Source organism: Patagioenas fasciata, chromosome 12 (genome assembly GCF_037038585.1).
Source record: "Patagioenas fasciata isolate bPatFas1 chromosome 12, bPatFas1.hap1, whole genome shotgun sequence".
NCBI lineage: Eukaryota > Metazoa > Chordata > Aves > Columbiformes > Columbidae > Patagioenas > Patagioenas fasciata.
The window spans coordinates 22,290,861-22,303,329 of NC_092531.1; the positions used below are offsets into that span (position 1 = coordinate 22,290,861).

The window sequence follows — 12,469 nt, forward strand, 5'->3', positions numbered from 1 at the left end:
GTTGTTTAACTAAGAAACCAACATCTAGCTCTTCCTCTTCCATGGACCTAGAAGTGGGTTAACTCGTTCTTATACCATCCAAGAAATATCCGTACATGAAAGAAGCACAGACCATCCTCTTTTTTTTTTTTTTTTTGGCTAATTAGCATCTTTGAGAGAATCCAAGACAAATTTAAGCATTTGGTATTTTCAACTCATCTCTTAACTTGGGCTTTCTTGGCATATGAGCTGTCGTCTTTTGGCTGATTGCCACTACAAGCAGAGCGTTTGTGTTACAGCAGAAGTCAAGACAAGTCCTCACTTTCCCACTGTCTATCCTCACTCTTTTCCAAAGAAACAGTTATAAGACCAGAATAATAACTTTAGGCACCCTAGGGGGTGTGGGACATGTGACTCTCTTCTAAAAAATTTATAGCATATACAGTTGCAATATTTTTGACATATTTTTCTGTACACATCAAATTACTTGGGGATTCTTGATGGCCCTTTTGGCAACTTCTTCTCTTACCAACTCCTCTGCTACAAAGGCTGATTTCCTTGTCAATCCTAGTTGCGTTTGTGGAAGAAACAGTGGAGACAAGATTGCCAACAAATCAGCCGAAGAACAAAAAAACCTTAACTCTCTTCATCCTCAAATATTTTAATGTACCTGCATCCTATAAAAACTATATGTTCCCACACTTACCAGGCAATATAATCATTACTCAAAAAGGAAAGTTTCGTGTTACTAATCTTGAAAATGATGGTGCTTGAAAAACATTTGGTGTAGTTTATCAGGAACACAAATTCACAGTAGTTGATGGCCAAAATAATTAAAACCTATTTCTTGCACTTGATGAATAAAGGTCTTGCACACATTCCCTTCTAAGCAATTCCAGCTTTGGTTCAAGCAAGACTACAGAAATATATAGTTTGGGGTCTCATGTTAACACCAGGAAAAAAAAGAATCATAGCAATATAAATTGAAATGTGATCTCCAACACAGACAGTTTAATAGGCCATGATTTAGCAAAGCATTTAAGCAAATGTTTAAATCTCATTGATTTAAGTGGGACTTAAGTACTTATTAAGTACTTAGTTCAATTGGGGCCACACTGTGAAGGGAATCTTAGAACAAGGAGAACACAGTAGGCTTGGGGATCTTTATTTACAGCTCAGATGTGTAACTTAGCAAATTTGGCTAAGTAACCCGTATAATGCAAAAGGAGCCAAGGACAGACTGCAAGAACATTTGGCTGCCCAGGATCACTTCAGGATAAGGAACATACCAATATGGGATGGATTTAGTCTCTAAAATACTTTCATCTTGTAATTTACCACATGTAATTTATAATTAAGGTGGTTCGCCTTAATGCGTCATTCAGCACTTCGCTGTACATACAGATTTCTGATGCTGCCAAATTTCTTGTGCTCTCATTTATTCCTCTCCTGTTCTTCCTTCCCACTTTTCACCCAACCTTCTGGTTGCAGGGTGAGGAGGAGGCAATGACATTTGCCGTTTGTCAGTCAAGTCTCACTGCATATCTGGGAACAAAAACAAAAAGCTGAGCAACAAGTACATCATCCTGGAACATGAAGACATGGTTCTCCAAGAGGGGATCAAACCAGACATTTCATCACAGTTAAAGGAGTTCTGTTAAAATTATGTAATTTCTCTCAGAGATGTCCTGCAGTGACATCAAAACTATGTTTAGTCTATATGTACCTTCCTAAATATTGTAGCTGCCAAAGTATTATATAGGATGACTTATTATTTCTCTATCTTTTCTTCTTGACTCCAGTTATTATATAAGCTGTTAAACTCTACTGACACTTTTGCAGATGGTTGAACTATTTCTATTTATCTTACAGAGTAGGAGTTAGCTTTTGGGTATGTTAATAATTCTTCTTGTCAGCTTTTCTTTTTGGGCATAAGTCTATTTCCAGGGAGGTCTGGGAAGCTTAGTTTTCTACATCTAAGAATAGCCCAACAGGAAACAGAACATTATTATCATGTCCAAGCACGGCCATTTGTAGTGAAATTAATCGTCAAGGTTTTATGAAAGCACCTAATCATATAGTAAAACAGATTAGTTTTGAGACTGGTTCTATTTAGCAGTGTGATCTGAGGCTAATTAGAAACCTCTTTCTTAGTACTATCTTCATAGCAGGTTCAAATAAAAACATCAACAAATTTTAGACATATAAAAAACCCTCCTTCATTTAATAGCTCAGGCTTATTTCTAATAAATATTTAGCTATATAGATAATGCTGTAGAAATCAATAATATCCAAAATTCCCATAAACTAATAATAAGGATGATTCTATGTTAGAGAAGAAAAATGAGCAATGCTTTCCAGGTATTTAATATGGTGTGGGGAAGGGATCCTAGCAAAACTAATCCTTGATTTATATATAAAATTTGCAGATATTTGCTGAACAAATTTGTGATAGTGCTATGAGTTAATCTCACCTTTCCCAACTTCTGCCAGGTGGTAAATTTTCAGAAAGCCATGTTCCATTCCAGGGAAGATACATCAATCCATTTACAGTAACAGTCACTACAATGAAAACACATACAATTATTCACCTTGCTCAAGAACATCTCTCTCAAACAGTGCAAGAACAACTTAATTATATTATAAACTGACTTTATTGTCATTGCATTTATTTTTATTTCTGGTATTTAAGTCCTGCTAAGGAAGTTGCATTAACCAGTGAATTCCTGACTATGGGTGCATGTGTAAATGAGTACACACAACTCTCAGCATATAAACAATCAAACCTTCTTGTTCTCAAGTACTCACCCTATTAAATAAGAATACTCAGAAATGTAATTGGATAGTGAACTAAATAATGCCTTTCACACTGATTAAAAGAATAAAGTGGCATGATGGTTCATGCTCTGAAAGCACATTATCTGTAATTTCCTAGTCTGTCACAATACAAAGAAGAAAGTAACTAAGTTTTAGCAACAACATTCAGAACTTTACCACTACTTAAAGAATGGGCAGTGTTTCCACTTTAAGCACTTATCTGAAAGTAAATTTTTGCAGTACCCAATAAGTATTTACAATGCAAAGAGGCTTCATTCTTCTTCATTCTCAGTTACAACAAACACACTGCTCTCCTTTACCTTCTCAGTTAAGTCAAATCTTTTTGACAGTAATAGAACACGGCTACAAAAATCTGCTGCGACAAAAGTTTTAAGTGAACAACTAAATAAGGGCGATATTTTTTTAGGTTTTGAATGCTTTATGTTTTCATTTGCAAACTTTCCAAACAATCTAAACTCCCAAGCAGTAGAAAGCAAATAGCTTATGTAGCACAGTAATGCAGCATTTGTTTCTCTGTCAACTTTCTCTTCAGCGTATTACTACATTGAGCTGATATCAGTTTCAGTCAGAATTCATGTTGCACGTTGTCTATCTTAACAAAATAAATGCTGAGGAGAGGCTATTCACATTCAGAAATTACAAATCCATATTCTATTTCAATTAATTTCGAAGCAGGAAACTTGGGAACCACAGTGGGTCTGAGAAAGTTGTGCCGGCGGAGTTAAAATGTCCTCAAAAAACCAAAAATGTGGTTTAGTTTTTATCATTGCGATAGAGTAAAATCAGCCTAGTAAGGAACTGATATAGTATGGCAATGATAGTAATTAAATAGCTAAACATCTGAGTGACATCAGTGTCCCCTCAAAATATGTGATCAGAAGTCCCTACAACTGAAATTATTTTAAAAAGTCAAAGGTGGGGATAAATTGTGCAGTGAATTGCGACCCTGCCGTTACTGTTACTACTTTGTATGCAAAACACCAGCAATCCAGGATGACCTTTACATAATAGTCAGTCACCATCAATAGGACAATTCTCAAGGGGAAAGGGAAAAAAAAACAAAGAGAGGGGTGGGGAAAGAAAAATAGATTTTTCAAAGGGAAAAATGATAATATTTGTAGGCCAGAGCTTACATCTTTTACAGGAAAGTGAAAGCAAAGCATAGTACTTGCACACCAAGTGGCTGTGGTTTTGTGTGTTTTTGAATTATTATTATTATTATTATATATTTTTTTTAAATCATCATGAAGGTACCTAATGATTTAGGACAACTGTCAGTGCCTCTGTTCTCGAGAGGGTAAAGTCTGGGACTGACAGAACTATAACCAGGGCAACCGCTCTTGCTTTGAGCCCTTCTGAAAGGCTCAGAAAATGCAACTGCCGAGATCTACCACTGAGTTCTGTCCTCTGCCTCATTGCAGAGCTGCCAGTGCCATGAATGAAGAGCTGAAGCAGCGTTTATGTAGGATATGTCTTTTTTTGGACAACAGGCATCCTGAAGTCCTCAAGCTAATGCTACGCAGGCCTGCTTGAGTCTTGGAAGCCATCCAGCAGTCACGACGGAGAGCTCTGGAAAGATTTATTCCATCTACTGCTTGGGTAGAATATCCTGCTTTAGGGTAAAATAGCACTTTTTGACCTCATCCTGGTGAGGTTAGGCTGTTCCTGGCACTGGAGTAATTTTAACACAATGAAGGACTTCATTGCAGGTTTCAGGGAAGACAAACTGCTCTTTTCATTTCCTGGATTTTGTGGCTATCGGTTTAAACTATATTCATATCTTCTAAAGAAACATATATGGGGAATGCACGAGGTAGGAGCATTGATGAAGGGCCCCTAACAAGCCACTGCCAACAGCAGGGCACAAGGGCAGAGCCAGCACTTTGCCTGGCAGGCAAGGATGCAGTTTCACCACCCTGATACTTTGCCAGACTAATCTAATACATCTATTGGGACTCATCCAGTGATTTCCCTGTAAGGGAATGTGGTGAAAACCCAACTTGGCCTGGGGAATTTACTGAGGAATCATCCCGGATGAGGAGGGAATTTACTGAAGGAATTATCCAAATGAGGCTGGAAGGCTCTAAGCTGTGTAATAGGTCTGTTTATTGCTAGCATCTAGGGGATAAATTATCTGTCAGATGGAACCTAAACCCATAAGAAAGTTATTTGTTAAATTCACCACAATAAACCAGAAAGAGTCATCATATCTTCAAAAGCAAAGCTATTCTCAGGCCAACAAAAAGATAAGGATTTTGAATTCTCAGCTATAAATACTCAAAATCTTCCGAGAAGCGCTTTGAGATACCATTGGACATGGCCAAAAGCACAGACCTTCCAGCTATTCTTGTTTCTGTGATGTTGGCATTGAGTGATTTTCTATAATTTTCCACTGAAATCTTTGTCTTGTCCTCCACAGCTCATGACCCCTGCAAGGCTACCAAGGAACAATGCCACAGACAACAGTTTCCCCTGTAGCTTTCCTCCATTTTTGTGTGTTATCCTTTAAGATTTGAATACACTGAGGCAGGCTTAAAAAGCAATGACTTATTCCGTGTCATATGAATTTTGTAGCAGTGCTTTGATTCCGTTATACAGACGTTTCTGCTGCATCTCAATGCAAGCTGTAACTTACTCGCAGGTGACAGAGTATGTCCATGTGAATTCCTGGTAATATTTGCTTGGGAATGTAAAGCAACAAAATCAAACAACTCTCCCCGTAATAAAAAAATGCAATAATACCTATAATTAGTTGTTTTTCCTCTCCTCCCACACTACACCACCCCTCACCCCCCAATAAAGCAGCCAAAGGTCAGGGCTTCTAGCAACAAGAATCAAGAATAGAGAATAAGCTCAAATACCTTTGTTTTGCCAACAATTTTTAGACTCAGAGACTACCAAGTCTGTGGAAAAGTCAATACACAGAGCTTGTGGGCACGATTATATCATTTCCTGTTGTTTTTCCAAGAATCCAGTGATCATTTAATGTGGCACTAGCAGGAAATACCTAAAAAGTAGCTTTGAAAGCAGCACTACAGTAGTGTGGTAACATCAAATGTAAATACTCACCGTGCAAAGATTATTCCCAGGAATGATATTAAAAATAATCAGCTCTATGAATTTTGAGAGCCTAAGATGGGTGCATTTAACACGTACCTGAGTAGCTCTTTGGAAGACAATTACCAGCAGTCATATTAAGGAAGGCAGGATTCAATAAATTAGGCTATTCTTTCAAAGAAATAGTAAGGTTGATATATAACCAGCATCTGAAGAACCACCCATATCCCAGGAAGGCAACATGAGCACAGAAATGAGTATAAAACCACACACATACACACACAAAAATAGTGAATTTAGGTTCCTAGAGGACTGGGGAGACACCTATTTGTTCAGCTGTGGTGGCTACAAAACATACATTTTTCTTTTGTGCCAGTTATTCTGAAGAGTAATGACCTTGAGGCCTAACACCTTCAAAGTTTCACTCGCATTTGGGCATTAACGAGTGACCCCCCTGTGCTGGTCAGGAGGGTCTAGAAGCCGGTTGTACTGGCTTGGCACACACTGCGGAAATTCCCAGGTCAACAAGCTAAGAGGGAGAATCAATATTTGCTGCAGCAGAGCAGCAGCAGAAAGCGGGGTGGAAAATCCAGCTTAGATTGTTTCCATCAGGGTTTAATTTAACCCTGTGCTGGCACAGTTTAAAATGTGTTGGTGTCAGCTGCTACTATGAGATTTATTAGAAAGGGGTGTAAATGGTACCTTAAACCACTACCCTCTGGAAGAGGAAAGTACTTGGGATTGCTAATACTATGCCCAAATATGCTAAGACTCTAAAATGGGCAACGGACAGTAGATTTCATTAGAATCACATTTTAGCAACTTATTTTTAGCATATGTCAAGCACCCAGTGAAGGGGAAAAGATCCCCCACCAAGTATTCAATTAGTAACAATGATCTCACAATAATATTCCTGCTGCCTGGAACACTGATTACTCATAAAATACTGAGTTCTGAATACTGACTGAAAATACTGTCATCAAGTGTGAAATAAGGCAGTGAGAAAGAATAAGACTTATTAAAGTTATAAACCTATAAAAAGAAATCTTAACATTACAAAGTAGAAAGCAGGAGGTGTTGGAGAAATGCCGAGGCCTCAGGCTTCTACTTTTAATGCCATCTATCCCAAGGGACTTGGAAATCTGTAGATTTTCTTTAGCAGGTAGTTAGGATCATAAAGATGACAGTACGCGATCTGTCCTCTCTTATTGATTTTCAGAGGAAGGTGAAAAATTTGTGAAGGGCAATTCTAGGACAAAGCAAATGGCGTTGAAACATCTGCATAACAGGGAAGATAATGCTTTCGGTATTTCTCTGTCCCCCTGGAAGTATATTCTGAACTCTCATTAGTTCATCTGACAGCTGCTGGTGGTGGTGTCTGCATGATACACATATCCAAGAATTCCACATTGGACCTGATCTCAGGTGCTTTCCAGGAACCTTATTCTGCCACCCCTTAAAACGAATTTCCACTAACATCACACTGCCCTGGCATTGCGCTTCAACTCTCGCTATAGTTTGTCACAATCCGTATAATCTCAATTTAACTAAATAACGTTATTTCTCTTGTACTTGGTGACTTGCACCTGATGTCTGGAAAAGGCTCGAGTCATCAGGACTGGAAATCTATTTTTCCTTTGTCTTTATATGTGTTACGCCCCAACTTGGATTTTCTGCTGAAGAAGGCAAGAGACTCAAGATGGCAATAGAGAGCTGGAAAAAGAATATTCCAGGAAAATACTATACAAACCCCTTTTGTTGCTTAATGTGTTGATAAACCTTTTGCTAGAGAGGCCCCTAGTGTTAATCTGCCCATCAGTCTCTCAACAATTCCCATCTAAATTTATCAACAAATAGTTTTGTCAGTAGAGAACATTTATTTGCAGTTGCATAACTCTCAGTTTGCAGAATATTAACTGCTTGAAACACAACCAAACAGCCACAGTTTAGAAAAGCCAGTACTGTGAAAGCTAACTCATAACCTTTTTTTTCCACTAGATTTAGTGTTACAAGATTTAGCAACATTTAAAATACTTGAGGCGTATCAGTGCCTTAAAGTCAAATAATTTATTAGAATTTTTTTGAATGGTGCTCAGTAAAAAATATGATTTTAAGATGATTTTAGAAAAAATACAAAACCAAACAACATTTTCCTAGAGAAAGGGTCCTATTTCCCTTGGGATGGAATCACCCTACAATGCAGAGATTCTGAATACGCCTTGAGGCTGCTGCGTGCTCCAGCCCAGAGGTGGCAGCCTATAAGCGATGAATGAACTTATTCATGCGGCTATGTGAGTATAAGAGATATACCTAATATGCATTACATACATCTGTCTAGAGGTATGTACACAAACCAAATTTGGTCGAGTAGCATCAGAAAGCCTCCCAATAGAAGAAATTGTAGAATTATCACTTACCAGTGTTACCTATGTTAATTATGCCCCAAAAAAGTAACATTTTCTACAAATTATCCTTAATTAGTATTTGTCCCTTGAAGATCTGGTAATATTATGCCTCTTTCAGGCTCAGTAGCTCTACTGGCCCAAGGACTTGCTGTGTGGAGGGCTGGGCCAGAGCTGATAAGGGTTTATCCCTTTAATTTCAGTGGACTTAAGATCAAGCCCACTGCTTCTGCCAGGGGAGAAAAAAAAAGGTTTTTATAAATAAGACAGACTAATTTCTGCCTAAGCTGCCGTTTCTGATCAGAGCAAATGTTGAAGCCTTTAAAGCTGATTACAAATTCAAATATCTGTGTCCCCAAATGATTTTCTAACATCAAGCAATTGGCTTCCAATGTCTGCTGAGCTCGAGCTGCAGGGACAGTTGTGTCAAGATCCGACACCTATTTCCAGATCAGAAGAGGGCACTAGGGTTTAAGCTATTTTCAGAACAACCCATGACAAAGAAGTGGAAAAACCCCAAATCAAACAAGCAACCAAAATTGAAAAAACCCCAAGCAAACCCAAACCCAACCAACCAAAAACCCCCCAAAACAACAACCAAACCTCAGTGAAGTGTGTTAGTAACAGTCTTGTTATTCTGCTGGTTCTCTCATGCAAAGTGAGAAAACACAGACAGGGCTGGAGGCCCATGGAACAAGAAGCCAAAGCAGCTCCAGCACAGCTCAAGGTGCGTGTTCCATCACCAGCACACCAGTGAGTCCAAACTGAGGTAGCCTCACCCCGTGTACCACATTCTCCCTGCTCTGTCCCACCCTGCGCAGGCAAATCTTTGCAGGCTGGTTCTCTGTTGGGCTCCCTGCTTGCAGCTGTGCTGGCAGCAAACAGAACGCCAGCAGAATGACAGCTATTCACAGGGATGCTGAGCTGCCCAATCCACCATGCTGAGAAGCAGTCAGAAGGGTCAAGAGATGTCCCCTGGGGGCTTGAGAGATACAGGCGGTTTTACACTGCAGCTTAATAGCGATAAAAACACACACACACCCAACAAAAAGCCCCTTTGTGCCTTGTTCTCCTTGTGGCTATGAAATAGGGTAATTGCATTATGATTGTTATTCTCTGTTAAATCTGATGTGGTATTTTGATACAGCACAACACAAATTTTGGTTACACAGGACTTGCCACGGTTTATGCATGTTCTATATTAAGCGGGTACATTCAGTACAGCTCAGCTATTTTATCTCACTCTGCTATCACTGGATAGGGGATTACCTGGAAAAAGAGAATGTAAGCTACACTTTTTCTCTGAAACACTTTCTGCAGGAGTATTTTGTTCCCACCATTGGCTCCACAGGGGATTTAGGAAGAAGTCTACCACATATTAGCTAAGATGGACATGTAAATATCCGATATGTATCAATAAATCCATATGAATCTGAGTGCAAGACATAAGAACAGCTGCACTACATTAAGCCAAATTATCCTCTGTGATAGATGATACAATGCAGAAGACTGTAATAGGAGATTAAACAATACTTTCCCAGGTGTCCTCTCCCAGCTTCCAGCAATTTCTGGCTCATGAACTTCAAGTCAGACATTGTCTTTTTGTTAAATATCCCTTGGTGGGTTTTTCCTCCATGCATTTACTCCATGTTCCTCCAGAGATGAAACAAAGCCTTAGACGACAATATAGTGAGTTCAGCTTCCTGACAGTCGTTTATGTTGTCACTGAAGACATCCTCGCCCCACACAGAAATCAGTCCTGCACAAGGCTGCTGAAGTACCACCTTGACTGGCTTAGAGGCATATGGTGAGCGTTTTCTCCTAACACCTCTCCGCTCATTACGTCCATTCCTTACCAGTGAATGTGAATGTCCCTCCTGAAAGTCCACACACACCTAAATGAGCCTAAGAGAAGCATTTACTTTCAAGTTTCCAGGAGAACAGATAGGTGTGTGTAGCAGCCCTCACACCACAGACATCTCTTACGGTCAGTATAGGGTGAACTTTACTGCAACCTCCCTAAAGGCACTACCTGTAGCGTATATTGAAATATTGGAGGATGTATTTGCTAGAAAAGTTACATCATAAGAACTTTTTCTGTCATCATTATTAATTGTATAAGGGTTATTTCATTTTATACACTAGAGATACCTGAAGAACCTACATGACTGTCAAGGATAGGTTATGTTCAGATCTCCTAGTTAGCCTGCAACGTGTACAGGTATACAATATGTATATTTAAGAGTCATCTCAGTGTGCCTCAACGATTATATTATCTAGTCAGTATTTCTCTGTAAGCTAGGGGGAAAAAATTGGCTCACGCCTAGAAAAAGAGATGTTCCAAACCAACTGAGAATAATTCAAATTGCATTATTATAACAAGGAATTTTGAGTACAACAGACCATCAGTCTTTGGTTTTTTAAATGTTGACCGTCAAAACACAAGACCCCTAGCACGAGTTTACTTTCTGCTTTAAAAGTAATTGTTATTGTGTTCTACTGAAAAGTGAGGAAAAAATTAATTTCTCATTATGCTTCTAAGATAGACAGGAACAGAAAGGGGCTGGCAGAGTTATGAGTAAATTAGAGAATAATCAGGCAACAAAGCATTTGGGTTTCTTAGGCAGCCCATGTTCAGAGACAGATTGTACCAGCCTATACAGTGCAGTACCTCCCCACAGACCAACCCCATAAAAGCATATTAATATGTAGTTTTCCAATGTATTTGTGTCTAGCACATCTTTTTGCAGCAGAAGTCAAATACTCTAGGATCACTTGGTCCTGCTCTAGCTTCTCCCAAGATTTTAAAACCTGGTTCTGCAGCTTTTTAAATTGTCTTCTCAACTTGTTACCCAGACAGATGTCTCCCCTGTTCCAGTAAGATGCTAATACTAGTCTTCTAAACCCTTAGATAAAGTTACACATCACAAGCACAAATATCAGCACAGAAGGAATCCAGATGAACTGGAGAAGGAAGGAATAAAAAGGCTAAGCTGTAGTGAGGTCAAGTTATTGTACGTGATGTACAAATGGGCTTTGCCAGGAGACCTAAACAACCTGTGTTGTTCACCTTGTAAAAATATATGTGTGTGTATAATGTCAATTACCAAACAACAACAAAGTATACAGAATTTGTAAAATATAAACTCTGGTAACAGGGGGATCTTGTTAGAATATTTTTAACTCCTTACAATTGACTCATGAGACCCCTGAAGCTTTTTTGGCTGGTGTCACAGATTGGATCTCGCTTCTCTCCAAAACTAATCTTTTTTTTGCTTTTTTCTTTGCTCTTCAAACTCAAACAACTGAACAAGTTAAAATGCAGATTATCAGACGAACACAGATAATATTGTCTTTCATATAGTCCATCACATGCTTATGGAAGGCATGGCATTTTTTTTTCCAAGGACAAAAATAAGAACCTCTATCTTGCCAGATCCTTCTTGTAGTCAGTAAACACACCTCAGAAGTAGAAAAGCCACAAGTATAAATCACTAGAACATATTATGTTACTGGGCAGCTATTCTTTTCATGCACAGTCACAGACATGACAACCGAGGAGAGTCTGATTACATATATTAAACATATGATCTGCCACAGAGAACTAAAAAGGCAGTAACCCACAAAAACTTACTACGGTTACCATTCTGGCTCATAATATCCCTGTCTTGGAATGTCTGGATGTTTTAGCACAGACAGTACAGGGGGCAAACACTATCAGAAATATCCAGAGGTTTTCCATTAGCCAAGAAAGAGTAAGAAAATACTTAAGGAGGAGATATTCTCGCCTACAAACAAGAATGTACTGAGACAGAGGTATTAAATTGTTGAAATTGGTCTCCCAGCTCCTTGGGTGTAAGGCTGGCTAGGGGCAGGATTCTTGATGGTACCTGAGGAGAACTAGGAGCTGAATTTGAGTTGAAGTAGTTAATTTATGGCTAATACCAGCTAATGATAGCAGCAAAAGCGCATGTTTATCACAAATACTAAAAACTTCAAGGGCAAACATTCACAAAGGTGAGAGTAAATAATGCCTTAATAGAACTGGAAAGTAAAGTGACATAAACGATTAGTAATATTATTTTTAAAAGGGAGAAGATCAAAATTATATTAATGCAGATGTGGAATAAGAAACACTCACAGTAAATGGAAAAATAATTAGGATTAAAAGTGTGGCAGCTTAGTGGGATTGA

At 38.8% G+C, this 12,469-nt stretch overlaps 1 long non-coding RNA gene across 4 annotated transcripts in view; it reads right to left on the reverse strand.

Moving 5' to 3' along the window:
- Positions 1-1,003: 1,003 nt before the first annotated feature.
- LOC139829021 (uncharacterized) overlaps positions 1,004-12,469 on the reverse strand; it is a 237,549-nt gene continuing 226,083 nt past the window's right edge. For all 4 annotated transcript variants that reach the window (XR_011741183.1, XR_011741184.1, XR_011741182.1 and 1 more), the window contains 2 exons: positions 2,454-2,541; positions 1,004-1,524 (listed from right to left, as the gene is read on the reverse strand). This is a non-coding gene — a long non-coding RNA (uncharacterized lncRNA). The remainder of the gene's footprint in view (positions 1,525-2,453; positions 2,542-12,469) is intronic.